This window comes from Apostichopus japonicus, chromosome 12 (genome assembly GCF_037975245.1).
Source record: "Apostichopus japonicus isolate 1M-3 chromosome 12, ASM3797524v1, whole genome shotgun sequence".
Classification (NCBI taxonomy): Eukaryota; Metazoa; Echinodermata; class Holothuroidea; order Aspidochirotida; family Stichopodidae; genus Apostichopus; species Apostichopus japonicus.
In genome coordinates, this window is record NC_092572.1 from 2,872,597 (window position 1) to 2,888,725 (window position 16,129).

Consider the following 16,129-nt stretch of genomic DNA (forward strand, 5'->3'; position numbering starts at 1 on the left):
CAGAATGACTGTCTAGAACTGATATTGAATAAATTTTGTTCAATGATTTAACACTTGAACTATGTTGTGTGAATTTTTGGCTCTGTGACTTTAAAATAAATCGCTTTGAGATTTAATTAAACAACCTTTGGAATAAAATCTTTTTACCTACCTATTTTGACCCATCCCCATTACCCCCACTCCCTCCACAACATAATAAATGGTTTTCCTGGAATAGGAATAAGAAATTATTGCCATAATTAACTGATCCAGCATATTCCAGAAATAAATTGGGGCACTGAGATTTGTTCACAAGAAGATGTAACCCATCGCTTCTGAAGCTAACCTCATAGCTTATTAGTATACAATAGAGCAATGAAGGGGGTGTTAATTTAGATGATACAGTAAAATCTCTTCGTCTATTGCGACTTCAGTGTAGTAACGCTAATACTATAGTACTACTAGTGCTCGGCGCGCTACCTCCTAAGGATCGCCACTTGCCCCATTGGAGGTTTTCTGTTCCCCGATCTGGTCTTCAGAGTAGTTTTTTGTGGATTACTTGACAGAAGAATGACTTTTTTATGTCGAACCGTTAAAGTCCATTTGTTTTATTTCATAACAAAAAGGAGGGATCGTAGTATGCTTCCGTGAAGTGTTCGCTTCATTCGGAGCTGCATACTGGCTAGGTCCAGTGAAATCGGCGCTGGTGTTGTGCACTAACTTGGTCATAATCGCCGTGTTTTTTTTCGTCCTTCAGCCATGGATGAAGGCTAATTGCATGGGTAATGATATTTATGCAGCCCCAACAACACAACGGACCGGCATTTCTCTCGGATAGTTTACAACAGTTGTAAAACAACTTGAAATTTCTAACGATATAGCGTAATACAGTGGTTGTTCTCTCAGTGTAAATGTGCGTGTACTGTATATGGAACGGTATGATCGTCGCGCATCCGATACATGCCTGAGCTTTGCACGTGTGTTCCTAACATGACGTCATCATTGTCTTGTTGTGAAATCGCATTCTCAGATATCTATTTTCGGATGCGAATATTAAAACGTTAATTACTAATTAGTCCTTGAGGTTTTCAAGGTGTTGAGGATAGTTTTGAACATAGATTTTCTCATGGATTCAGAGGAAGTTACTCTCGATGAGTTGGATTTTTCGTGTCATGGCCTCTTTAACAGCATGTTACGGGAAGGCAAAGACTTCCGTCATACACCTTATGGAGGGTGAACAAATATTTCTCCCTGTATTTGTCTACTCGTGTGTGGGAAAGAGATGGGAAAGGAGAGAGTGGGGAGGAGGATGGGTTGGTATTCCCACCTGATACTTCTGAAAATTCTCGAGCCTTGATTCAGTCGCTTTAAACATCAAATAAGTCAGACGGTTCAACATTATATGACAGTAGAAGAAATGAGTTTAAGAAGAATCAGGTATATACGGTTCAGGAAGGGAAACGCAAAGGTGGGGGAGGTGGGGTGAGGTGGGGTGGGTTGGTGGGTTGAAGTGAGGTGAGGTGAGGTGAAGAGCGGTGAAGTAGAGTGGAGTAGGAGAACTAGTATGATCATGATCGCTTACGTCATTAAGTATCAAAACAGATCACTAGTCTACTATATCTATATGACGGGCAACGTAACTCGGGTGACGTAATCAGTCTGTCACCATGCCCACCAATCATGGTGTACATATAAATGGTACCAAATAAACTCTTTCAGCCACCCCCACTTCCCCTCTATCATATCAATCTTTTACGAATGTCACAGAGTTTCCGTGTTAATGAACGCGTGTTCTTATCCTCAACACCACCCGCTTAGCATTTTCCCACTGGACCAGGCCATAAGCTTTATTTAAAACAAAAATAAGTGGAGGGGCACAAATGTTGGCTGACGTATACGTCTTGAGGAGGGGGGGTGTAAGGAGAATGGGCTAAGGATGGGGTGGGGGTGAGAAGTCTTTGTTCGACAAAAGGGGAAAAGGATACAAAATGTTGATATAATTTACATCATTTTAACTACATTTGTGTAGTACAATTTAGTTATTAAATGTCAGATATTTGGTGGAAATTCTAGGGAAAAAAAACGTTTGGCTTCCCCTTCCCGTGGCTGTACGGCCCTGCCGAAAGGACTTCAGGACTTTATAAGGGAAGGGTGTGGCCATGGGTTCCTGGAAGCCGACTGCCATAGTGCATTCTGAGGTATTATTAGAATATCAAACAGATCTATAATGAGGTAAAACGCAAGGTTGTCTCAACAATTACATTTGAAGTTTTCATGTGACGTTGAACATAGGAGTTGCCTTCCCTTCCCTGCCCAGAACCCCCCCACCCCACCCTTCAAAATTCTCGTCTTCCAAGTGAGGGAGGGGGGGGGGGTTAAAAGTACATTGATCCCAGGTGACACGAAATCACGCGCCTGTTTATAAGTCTATACCAACCATGATGTGCATATTGGTTTATTCAATGCACCTGACTAAGATCATAATGTGCTATCCTTGCAGAAATACATGGCTGATAGTGTGCCACACGCTAACGGTAGTTTGAAGATGGTATTTTTGCACACACATTTTTGTTTTCCGGATGTGCATGCAGGCAACGGAGGGGGGACGTCTCCCTTGGGTTAACCGAAAGCGGTACAAAAAGCGAACCTTTCCTTGACAGAGGAACAACTAAATATAGCCTTATGAGAACTGTTCCTTAATTTATTCAGCTTAGAGAGCGGAAGTGTTTTATGTTCCTTGGGTTCTCTTAATAAAAACACTTTTTTTTTGTCAACTCATATCTTAACCCTCGTAATGAAAGTCCAATTATCATCATGTTTCTAGCATCAAAACAAATAAACAAAAATCTAGATTGTGTGAAGTCATGGTTCCTCATTGCCAAATTACAAACAGTATCGTATTTACCAATGAGAGATTTAATTTTTCTTATTGAAATCTTTTTCAGTGATTTTAAAATTGCTCAGACGGTCAGAACTTTCAGCAGAATAATTAAGAAGAAACACAAGAGGGAGAAGGAAATTTGAAAATACATGTAGGCCTACTACCGATGGCTGTTACCTTGTTGTGTACATACACACAGCTGGTATTGTACCCATGTACGCCATTAGTCAGAGGTCGTTTACAACAATTTTTCCAGGACTTACAGATATAGGCGTACATCTGTACAACCTGACAGACAGACAGACAGACAGACAGACAGACAGACAGACAGACAGACAGACAGACAGACAGAAAGACAAGTGTCTTGAGTTCATAATGGTTTATACCGATCAAACTAAAACAATATCCCGAATTATTGTCAACCAAAACAATGAGTAGCTATAATTGAGGAGTGATTCGTTTTTAATTGCTAGGTAATGAATGTGTAGCCCATATTAACGAAGATTTAGAAAAAACCAAAAAAAAAAAAAATTATTTCATTAGTTTCGAAAATTGTAATTTTACCAGAAACGGTGTATAAAACCTCCCGGCATGAATCGACATTTAGAATGTTAAGAAATCTGTCATGTGTTAAGAATTTTATCAGTTACATAACAATGCTGCTTTAGCCCCCCCCCCCCCCCCAAAAAAAACAGACTTTTCTCGTAAAACTCACAGATTGTGTAAAAGAACACTGACTGTGCTTGTTAATTATTAGAAAAGAAGGTTAACTGGTATTATACTGGCATTGGTACTGGTATTATACACGCAACTGACTTGCTATAAGTATAATATAAGATGTTCCTCTCGTCTCACCCCTTCTCCTTCCCTAACAGCCGTGTCTCGGGTAAGGGAAGGGTGTTCTCCACGGACGCACACGTTATCAATGACATAGCCTACCTCACTACGATAAATATTACACACATTCCACCATCCATGTCATGCTTACCTTATTTCCCTTTCTCTATATCACCGCATGACAGGGGGGGGGGGGTACATGTGGGTTTCCCCTCTCGCTCCTAGCAGTTCCCCTCCCCCACCCCCTCTCCCTCTCTCTCCGTAGTCGCAACGTTCTATCGACACCGATTTCTGTTTGTATTAACAAAAGAAAGTTTATAGCCCGGGTCATTTCAGGAGAACAGACAAAACTCTCCGCCAAAAGTGCACCTTAATGTCACCGATCTTCTTTTTTTTATCAGTATGGTTTAATCTTTGCCTCCATGCGTACTGGAAGCTGGCAAAAAGTCATTTGGCATACCAAAGTTTCCGGTGCAAGGTGTCTGTGTAATGTTAGCCAATTGTGTGACTCATACCCTCGTTGAGGAAAATGATTCATTAGGGAGTCCGGAAGGGGTTCCCCGACACTGAGTAAAAACGGATAATAACATACAGATGTATATTAGTCACTATTGTGATGTAAACAAAAGCGCACTCCGGATGACGTCATCAATGCCAGGCATAACTTGGCGTGTTTGATATCGTCCATGTAGCGGAGAGATTTGGTGATTTTGAGCGGATATTTATAATGATTAAAAACTTGAAACGCTTTGGTTCTGTTCCTGTTTGACATCTGCTGACAAAACAAATACATAACCACAAGGTATATCATTTACTTTGGTACATTAAGGTTATATTTTACAACTTTTTTTTTCTTTTTTTTTTTTGACTGTACAAATCGAAGAAACTTTGGTGTCCTTGGAAACAAGTCATTTCCTTGACAGCACAGAGGGTCTCGTAGGAAATTAAACTATAGTCCGAAAAGGAAGGTAGTTGGAACTTTAAAAGTAAAAAAAAAAAAGACTTCGGTAATTTTGTCTTATTTTTTTACTAAGCGATGTCATGGATTCATTTGATTGGATGTACCCTTCCCTCTTTAAACTAAGGAATAAATATGTCTGCTCTTAAGTTTGTGTCACCACACGCAGGGTAACAAGTTTAACACTGACAGGTGTAAAATGCTGGTTGGTTTTGGCCTTCATTTTAGAGTTACCATGATGATTATGAACGATTAGCCCCCAAAATGAGCATAATAATGAGTCCGAATTTACATATTGAATTCTATTGATGTACTAATATCAGATGAAGTTAAGTTATATTTGAAAGTACTTCATAATACAGTTGGAATATTTGGAAAATTTAAGACTATATATTTCAGTCCAGCTATTTTTTTTTTTGTTTTTTTTTTTTTGTAAAACGTTTATTTCTATTTTTTAAGGCGTTTAATATGTCTATTACACAGAAGTGGTGAAAGTCGTTTCATTTCACTTTTCTAGTGACCGTGTTCTTTGCCTTTCAAGTAATCTAAGCTCATACCGGTTTATTGAGAAGTTTATGGACTGAGTCGCATGAAAAAGCTTCTGGTGAAAAAAAAAGTAATGGTTTGACGTCCTTGTTTAATCAGGGCAGAGAATTTGTAATTATAAAACAAAGAGAAAGAGAAGCACACGCCATTGCAATCCTACGACGGTGTACAAAAGTTTTGCAAGTAAAATTGGACACCGCTATGGGCGCGGCTATGTGACGTCACACTACTTGTATCAAATATTTAACCAACGACTCTGCGATTTGCGAGTGATCAAATAAAAAAGAGGGCGCCAGTCCTTATTAGTTAATAATAGGATTTATCTATGACTCAGTGCCATATACTTTTTGTGCCATTTGTTTACGTACGTTTAAGCTTGGGGCTGTTAATCTATAGTAATTGGATTGATATTTCAATCAATTTTTTTTCTCTTTTCCTTTTCAAGTTAGTGACCAACCCTATTAGGCTAAGATTGCACACATCATCAAGTATATACGGTACCAGAAAATTACGTTTCAAGAAAGGTAATAAAAAACAGTAATAAAAAAATGTAATATATAATATTAATAATGGGAGTGGGAGGGCAGTGTTGGGTATATATGTAACCATTTATATGGATTTCAATATCATTTTCGTGACGCTGTAAAACATGACTATTCAACAGGGCAATCGGTTACCGCCCCCCCCCCCCCAAAAATGGTTCCCAATCTAACAACAAAGCGGGCAAGCGGGCTTTTAAAGCGTTAGAATTGAGAACCGTAACGGCCTACTGCCCTATACTATGCACATTGCTCAATCAAGGTTTAGTGATATGCTGGTTCCAGCCAGGAGCGGATAAGCCTACCGGCTGGGAACCGGTGCGACGCTGGGTCCGTGTTACTGAAGGCGCATATTTTCTCATATTCGCGAAAGATGTTACTTTCGCCAATGGTTTCACTGCCCCGGTTCACCGCCATGCAATTTGAGCACTGACCGGTAGAAATTTATACCACCGGGCAGTTCTCCCCGGCCCTGATTAAAGCCGTTTGCTGCAACCAATATTTCCCTTCTGACCTCCGGCGTACCTGAAGTTAATTCAAAATCTCTGGTATAGGGTTTAAATCTATAATACCGTACATGATTTAGCTGTATCAGAACATAAGGATTGGAGCGTGTTCATAGTATAGGATATAGGTTAATAATGCCAAGAGTATAATAATTCAGTATCTGAAAAATATAGCTCTCACAGTAACGACGCTGTGGAAATATTGTGCAGGAAATTCTTAGCAAGAAAAATGTCAAACGAAAACACACACAACCAATAAACTTTCACCATCATCAGAAGCAAGATGGCTAAAATGCCCTGGTTTTGTTTTATTCTGTTTTTTTTTTTATTCTGTTTGTTTATTTGGTGTGACCCGCGACTATTCGAAGCATTTCCGCGAACTATTAACTTTTAACTGTAATTCTTATACTCTCGCCAAAGAAAAAAAAAAATCAATTGAAATTCACATATGTAAGTGTGTTTGAATTTCTAGGAAGGGCCTTTACTCATCAAAATGAAACATGACAGACCCCTGCCGCTTTCTTGCGTAAAAAGGCATCGCTTGAAGTTCCAAAGCCCCTATTCCCGGAAATTAGCGGACGAACGTTACACTAAAATATCATTTATAAATGTATCCTCCTCTGTCAAAACCCCTCCCACCCAACACATCATGAACACACACTCACACACACACACACACACACGCACACATGTTTGTGTTTCATTCAGACCGAGGACCCCATTGTATTTTCCATTGTTCAAATCCACGTACCCTAACTTTAACAATACCCCATACAATAGAATTCTTCCGAGGACGTGGTGATTCTTTAGAAATCACAACCGAGGACCTGAAATTCTTTTGTTCAAGTCCTCGGTCAGATAGCAAAACAAACGCATACATACACACACATACATACACACACATACATACATACATACACACATACACACATACATACATACACACAAACATACATACATATATGTATATATATATATATATATATATATGTATATATATATATATATATATATATATATATATATATATATATATATATATATATATATATTATAATAATGGAATAATCACAACATAAAGGTGAATAATCGTATTATTTTTTATAAAGCATGGTATAACAATGGAATCAAATTTGTAAGTGATCTTATTAATGAGGGTGGTAATTGTTTATCTTTTCTGACTTTAGAGAAAGTTTTATATTAATTGTCCTCTCACTATTTACTATTGGTTAATTAGTGTTGTTCCAGGTCATTGGAGAAGGTCAATAAATCACAGTTATACTAATACTGAAACGTTAAACACTCAGGCTATTAATTAAACTCAATATCAGTCACGGTTCATTTATAAGCAGCTTATTAAATGATCAGGCGCGTATCCAGGGGGGTGTTGGGGGCGCGCCCCCCGGGTAAGAAAAAGAGAGAGAAGATAAAAGGGAAAAAAGAGGAGGAAGGAGAGGAAGGAAGGGAAAAGAAAAAGAAGGAGAGAAAAAGGAGAAAAGGAGGGGGTAGAAGTTAAACGCCAAGACACCGGGAAGAGAAAGAGGAACAGTCATAATTACAGCTCTGATCCCTATTATATACACAGGGTAGCCAGTGACGGATCGAGGATTCCATATTCATATTTTACCCCATACACCGACAAATCCATTTTTGACGTTTCCATTTTTCCTCTCTCACTAATGTGTATATATATATATATATATATATATATTATATCTAGTATATCATGACGCGTGTGTGTGTATGGACGCCTTAAGTAAAATTGTGCTATAAAACCAACTGTGGCTGGTCTTGAACTCGACCGAGTCGTCGGGGAACATACCTTCGGTATTAGCCCAGGATCTATATTCGAACTGCACTAGACATATGTCTTTCGATGCAACACTGTCATGCAGAGTTAAAATGTTATACAACGCGAACTGAATGCTAATTGTTACCCACCCGTAGTACCGTAACTCATACAAATGAATCTAAAAATAAATTCCGCATGCGATTCGAGAATTGAGCACATTTCCTGTGAATATCATGTAGTGGATCCCAAGGCATATAATTGCCGGCGGGAGGGGGATTTTGTGCAACATTATGGGTATGTTTTTAAGTGAACTGATTTCACGAGAAGTGTGAATTTTCAAATTCTGAACGAATAATGGGCTTAAAACCTTGAAAAGTGGGGCTGACGGGTATTGTGGGCCGCGGCGTAGAATAACCTACAAAAGCAATGATCCACAGGAGATGCGATAAGGTCGAACATGATGTGTGACTGGTGACAATCTTCAAAAAGGTTACGGATGGAGAGAAAAAATATTGGGAAAAAAAGTTGGTTACTCAGGCAATAGTGAACATCTAGTTGGTCATTTTCAAGCCCGAGATGTGCCATTTCCGGTGATCTGGGGGTGTCAAAACCAGAAATTTTCTTGTACGCTGCGCGCCAACCGATGGTGGCGCTCCGCTTAGATAGTAATTCGCGCCCCCGGGTTAGAAAATCCTGGATACGCCCCTGGAATGGGTAATCACTCGCCCTATGTCTATTGTTAAATGGAATGATAAGTTTGATTTAAATGAGAGTCAATGGAATGTAATCTTTTAAATTCCGTTTAAGTCTGTAAGGGAAACAAAGATAAAGTATTTCCAGTATCGCTTTCTTCACCGTATTTTGGGAACAAATTATTTATTATTTCAAATGAAAATGACAGATAACCCTCGTTGTAATTTCTGCGGAGTTAATGATGAAACAATAGAACATCTTTTTTGGGAATGTAATATTAGTGCTAGCTTTATTTTAAACGTTGAGCAAAAAATGTTCAATAGATAGTTTGTTTTTTCCAAGAAAGATGTTTTCTTTGGATATCAACTGTTATCAAAACATCCATTGAACTTTCTAATTTTTTATATCAAATATTACATATTTCAGAAGAAAGTTAACAATGGTTCGTTAATTATAAACGAATTTTTGTATAAGTTCAAATTTCAACTACAAATGGAAATCGATTACATAAGAACAAATTACGTTTCCGTTTCCGTTCCGGACCTTAAAGGCCACTTTTAGTACATACGCATTTTTATTTGAAGAATAGTGGTTGCTGCTAGGCCATTACTGTTATGTTTATATGCATGAAAGGTTTTAATGCGAATGTTTGCGTTTATGTATTTTAAGAAAAAATGTGTAATGAATGTGAAATGAAAGATGGTCAATAAATGATGGCTAAAAAATTTATATAAATTTAAAAAATTTAAATAAAATATATTTAAAATAAATTATAATTATAATTAACAAAAAAAAATATATAAATCACACAGTACTAGTAAGTTCCCAAAGCCATTAACTCGTCGGACTAACAACGTCATTATTGATAGCGTCATAAATCTTTCGGACTATGTTCTTTCCAAAGACAAACAAGACGTTTTACACATTGCCCTACTTTCTGTCCCTCCGTAACTAGATCCAGTTGATTCTATGCTTCGATTTAAATAATTTAATGATTGAACTTGCATTTCCAATATTCAGTTTGATACCGTAAGAATTTAGTTTGGCTAGAACAGTTTCCAATGCTTTATTATGCTCTTCTTCAGTCCTACCATATATGATTACATCATCCAAATAACATTGAACTTACGTCTACTAACATTGAATTCTACTAACGTCTACTAACGTCTACTAACGTCTACTAACGTCTACTAACTCTACTAACTCTAACTCTACTAACGTCTACTAACTCTACTAACGTCTACTAACATTGAACACGTCTACTAACAATGAAATTACGTCAATACCGGCAAGTATTGTATACATCATTTTTTGAAACACCGAAGGAGCAGAGGAGAGACCAAAACAAACTCTCTTGTATTGAAATAACCCATTATGAGTTATGAATGCTGTGAGTGACCTAGAATCAGGGTGTAATAACAATTGATGATACGCTGATGTGAGATCAAGTTGAGAGAATACCTTTGAATTACGTAACTCCCCTAACAACTCGTCTATTTTAGGGAGTGGAAAAGAATCGGGAATTACTGCTTTGTTAACTTACCTAAGATCTACGCACAGTCTTATTTTCCCAGACCTTTTGTATGAAACCACAATGGGAGACACCCATTCAGAAGAATCTATCTGTTCAATCACCCCCGAGGATTCCAACTTTTTCAATTCATTTGAAACCCTTTCCCGTACACTGAAAGGCAACCTTCTAACCTTTTGATGCTTAGGTTTGACATTTTCATTCACTTTGACTTTATGAATGAAACCCTTAACTGTACTTAACTCGGGATCATCAGAAAACATATTAGAATATGGTTGAAAGTTAGTACTTTTATCGTTCTTAACATCACTAACACCATTGCACTTTAAGTCCTGTCCCAAAATATTAATGTTCAAATGAAGTAATCAGATCTCTGCCTAGTATACGGTTATTCCCCCTTCTCAACTACGTAAAAGGTCGTCACTGCTGTTTTCTCTAAGTAACTCACCGAAGCTTTGTAACATCCCAACACTTTGATTGAATGCATTGAGTATGACGTCAGATTTACATCCGTCGGAACCCGAAAACTTTACTGAAAGTATCACAAGAAATAATAGATCAACAATAAGATTAAGAGGCACATCATTTACTTTCACCGTACATGTAATAGGCTTGACTTTCACTCCTGTGGGATTTGTCATCAAAACATTTAAATCACCGTTTCCTGCGGCTTCCGTAGTATTGCATGCGTTAGAATCTCGTGGTGTAGTAACTTAATGAATTCTCACCAGTGCTGCGGCACACATTAGAAAAATGCCCAATTCTCGAACATTTTCGGCATTTTTTATCCTTGGCCTTTCATGACTTGTCGTTGGAAAGATGCTCCCTCGAACCGCATCTATAACACAGTCTTGCCGGCGGTCTCGAACCATGAGTATTAGGTTTCCTTGAAAATGGTGTGAGGGCGGACCTCGTTTGATTCACCTGTTGGTCCTGTGCGTTGAAACCAGATTCGTTTTCGCCAACTATCTTTGCTTCTCGAATAGCATCCTCTATTTGACGCGTAATATTTACGGCTTTCACCAACGTTAACTCCTTTTCCATTAAAAGCCTTTCTCGGACCCTCGGTAGATTGGTTTTTTTCAACAATTTGGTCACGAATCATTTCGTCATTCATATTAGCAAAGTCACAGTTGGTACTAAGTTGTCGTAAAATGGCAACGTAATTATCGATTGACTCGCCATGATGCTGACCCCTCTGTCGGAAACGATATCTTTCAGCAACAACATTTACAGTAGGTTCAAAATGTTTTTCTAAAATTGAAAGTATGGTCAAATTTATAAGTATCTGGAGGCAGTTCAGATTTTGGTAAAGAATTATATACTCGCTGACCCTCAACTCCGAGACAGTGTAGAAGTAAGGCAGTCTTTCGTCCAGCCGAGAAATTTTCGCCTCACATGGCCAATAAAAAATTCTCAAAAGTAAGCTTCCATTGCCTCCATGAAATAGCTGGAGATCCCGGTACTGGAAGAAATGCTGGCGGCTGTAAAATTTGCGCCATCGTCGTCGCCAAAACTGTCGCATAGTCGGGAATAAATAAGTATAAGACAAGAAGACCGAACACAGCAGTAACGTAAATCCAACTCCTTGTATATTTCCACGTGCAGACTTTATATATATACATGTTAAATACCAAACAGTTATGTAATCAATTATAACAATAAAACTGAAATAAAACACATTTGCATAAATGCCAACGGAAACAGGTGTAGGGAGTAGAAGTATAGTTAAGCCAATAATAATTAGATGTCACACAACTGCTTACTTCTGTTGAAATTTGCAGTAAATGCACTTGCCTAATCATTTAGTTATGTGTAGAAAAGAAATCTTACCTTTTACATAAACGACACAGTCTGTCGCTGTGATGTTTCAGTAGGTGGTTGGCAAACTCCGCATGCGACGACTTCTTTCCAGCTTCACCATCTCCAGATGAAGTTTCAAATTCTTTCTTTTGTTATACCCAAGAAGGAAAAGAATCTAAAAGGTACACTCTTGTGCCCTCAGGTTTGACCAGATCGAGACTATAAGCACGTTTCGCTGGAGGATTACCCCTCGGAGGTCTTCCTCTTGGTCTTTTAGGAGGAGGTGCACCCGCTCCAACACTCTCCATAGCTATAACGGACAGTGTAGCCTGTCAGAAAAATTATACTATGCGAGAGTGCATATACAGGTCTAGTGGTGCTGAGATGGGTACACCATATATAGTTGTACACACAGCGTATACACACTACAGTGTGTACAATATCGTACGCATATCGGCTATCGAAACTTTTCGGCAACGGTTTTCCGAGCTTGGTAGTCCAATAACCGCGCATGGGCAGTGAATTAATTGTACGCCTCCCACCCAAAATCACGATATATGGCCTTTAATTTAAAATCTGTGCAGTATTTCTTGTTAATTGATTACCTGTAAGGAAAATACAAACCAGGAAGTTATGCATGAAGTTGCTTTTGCGTTGTTCTACTGGAAGTGGAGTAGTTTCATTGTATATACAATTAGTGTAATTGCTTGTCCCCATTTTCAGTTTGGTGTTGCTATCTTTATTAACATCTTTTTGATTCTTTGATGAAAACCCCGGTATTAAGTGTTAGTCCACTTCATTAAATCATCTTAAATTAATGCGTTTACCAATTTACTTCTAAAAGGCAAGCTTAGATGATGTTAACACTTTGTATATGAATCCCACCTTATGCATAATGCTATTGTTTTGTTTTTTTGTGGAGATCAAGACTACAACAGCTCAGTTTGAACAAATCACAGGTAAAGTGTTTGCATGTGATCTACAGAAGAGTACTAGAAGTTGTCAGAAAATGGTTGTTCATTGTGTGAGTCACTTGGACCACCATGGATCTTAAAGACTATTGAAAAGCTAGGTTAAAAAAGTCAAGTTTGTTGCAATGGTTTCAGTTTTCTGTAGGTGTTCAATGTTTGGCAGCTAATTTGTATTTTTTTTTGCTAATGTAATTGGTATACAGAAATATAATAATAATATAGACATATAAGCAACATTTTATTGACATGCAACTATCAGATTACAGTGGAAATCCCCTGTGCGAATATTGACATTATTACATATTCGTGTTGGGGCTCTTGATCCTGACCCCTTACAAAGGCAGAGTGTCCATACTTACATCATATACAGGCGCGTATCCAGGATTTTCTAACCCGGGGGGCGCGAATTACTATCTAAGCGGAGCGCCACCATCGGTTGGCGCGGAGCGTACAAGAAAATTTCTGGTTTCGATACCCCCCAGATCACCGGAAATGGCACTTCTCGGGCTTGATAATGACCAACCACATGTACACTTTTGCCTGAGAACCAAGTATTTCCCAAAAGTTTTTTTCCATCCATAACCTTTTTGAAGATTGTCACCAGTCACACACCATGTTCGACCTCATTGCATGTCCACTTCAAAACATACCCATAATGTTGCACAAAATTCAATCTATGGACAACCAATATAGAAAAACCTCCTTGAACCCCTAATAGACAGGTCAAAATTGCACGAGTAGAGAAAGTATGATGAAGAATGTTGGTGAGGAAATTTGGAAAATTCAGACACAGTTAATTTATTGGTGTAGAAATATTGCAACCTCTTATAATGGCTATTATAAAACTTGGTTGAAGGGAATGAACAATAGCAGATATTTCCGATATCAGGTATATCGAAACCGAACACTACACACATAGGCGTAGGTCCCGTAGGAGGCGGGGGCTGCAGCCCCCCCCCCCCCCGCAACCATTTTTTTGGGCACCTACTGAAAGAAAAATAAATAGCAATGAATAGCTTAAAAATTATATCCTTGGTAATTAAAATTAAGTTCTAAGCTTGGCCGACATTACTACTGTGAAAGAGAGTTTTGACATACATGGATCTGTATGCTTTTTCTCCATCTACATAAGACATTTCGTTGTTTACATTATAGCATCCGGCGGTATACTGTGCAACTTTGACGGACCGTGCGGTACACGATGCCATGCAATGTAATGATCGATGCTTGCTTATATGATATTGGCATCGACATGTTGAATGCGGGCTTTGCGGGCGAAAAATTTTGGCTTTTTTCGGGCATAGTCGTTACAGTACCAAATCCAATTGGGCTCCTACGCCTTTGACTACATACATAAACAGTTTTTGACGCTGTTCATCGTGGAACATGCATTTCAATGCTCACTGATATGGTGTTATATCTGCTCTTTGCTTTACAATTTCGAACAGGCGTGTAGCGAGTAATTGCCAAGGGAGGGGCGAAGCCTGTAGGCAAACTATATCAGCGAAGCGCCACCATGAGTTGGCGCGAAGCGTACAAGAAAAATTTTGGCCGAAAATGCCTCCCAGATCGCTGGAAATGACACTTCCCAGGCCTTGTAAGTTGCATCTAAGCATTGTCTATTTTGAAATTACTAGCAATGTCATAAAGAAAATTTGCTCGGGGGGGGGGGGGGCGGTCGCCCCCTTCCCGAAATGCGTCATGTTCCCCGACGACTCGGTCGAGTTCAAGACCAGCCACAGTTGGTTCCATATAGCACAATTGTAAAATTGTTTAAGGCGTCCATACACACACACGCGTTATGATAGACCATATAGTATAGTGAGAGAGGAAAATGGAAACGTCAAAAATGGAGTTGTCGGTGTAAGGGGCAGGGTGAGGCGCACACCCCTCCGTAATCCTTGATCTGTCACTGGCTACCCGGTGTATATAACAGGGATCAGCGCTTTAACTATGACTGTTCCTCTTTCTCTTCCCGAGGTCTTGGCTAACTTCTACTCCCTACTTTTCTCCCTTTTCTCTCTTTTTTTCATTTTCTTTCCCTTCCTTTCTCTCCTCCTTTTCTTTTTTTCCCCCTCCTTTTCCCTTTTTTCTTCTCTTTTTTTCTCTCATCTTTTCCTTACCCGGGGGGCACGCGCCCCCAACGCCCCCCCCCCTGGATACGCACCTGATATAGTACTGGCTCTTAGCTGCATAAAAGCCCTACATGGCAGAGTGTCCTTTAATAATGGGCTCTAGTCCATATTTATATCCTATAGTACTGGCTGTCAGCTGCATGAAAGTTTTACGTGGCAGAGTGTCCTTCAATAATGCGATCTAGTCCATATTTACAACCTATAGAACTAGCTCTCAGCTGCATGAAAGCCCTACACGGCAGAGTGTCCGGGAGGGGACATTTTTTTAGTGGAATCTGTTTGTTTAAATCGTAAGTGCTTAAAGGCAAAGCAGCCCTATTTGTAAATTCCCTAACTAGACAAACGAATATCGAATGTTCACAGTTTTGGCTGAAATAACAAGAAATGATTAAATATTTTGAAAATTGTCTTTAATTTAATGTTCTTAAAGGTTATGCGTTAGAAACATTATTACTTAGGGACATCGGTCACACAATACAGTAGCAGGTAAAAACAATGCACATATATAGACTACTTGGAAAGCCCACTTTTCCTCAAAAATGTTTTCTTTTCTCTTGATGTAAGCACTCTGGAAAGACGTCTTAGTCCATCAGCCTCGGTCATCGGCTACCGGTATCAAATGACCAGAGAAAGGCTCATAACGAATGTTGGCAAGGCATACACAACTAGAGTTGCCAGGTTTCAAGTTGCTTTATCTGACTAATTTGCCGGGCCTGTTTACAAATGTTCCTGGCCGATCATTTGGACAGTTAACTGATTTTTGAAAACCGGTGTATGATTGTGCCCCCCCCCTTCCCCTTTGATTTTTTTCTGCGTACGTGCATAACTTCATGTGCATATTTGGTACTAAATTTACTTGTGATATTTATTTCGTTAATTACAGATTGAAGTCATTACTTTACCCTCAGCAAATAGTGGTATAGCCCAACCACTGCTTAAACTGAAGGCGAGTTAATCC

The 16,129-nt window shown here is 38.9% G+C and overlaps 1 protein-coding gene across 1 annotated transcript in view; it reads left to right on the top strand.

Moving 5' to 3' along the window:
- The first annotated feature begins 6,673 nt into the window (after positions 1 to 6,673).
- The window catches only part of LOC139976782 (uncharacterized), a 162,177-nt gene continuing 152,721 nt past the window's right edge, over positions 6,674 to 16,129 (top strand). Inside the window, exon 1 of the mRNA XM_071985545.1 lies at positions 6,674 to 6,681. The gene's annotated coding sequence lies outside the window, so the exon portion shown is untranslated. The remainder of the gene's footprint in view (positions 6,682 to 16,129) is intronic.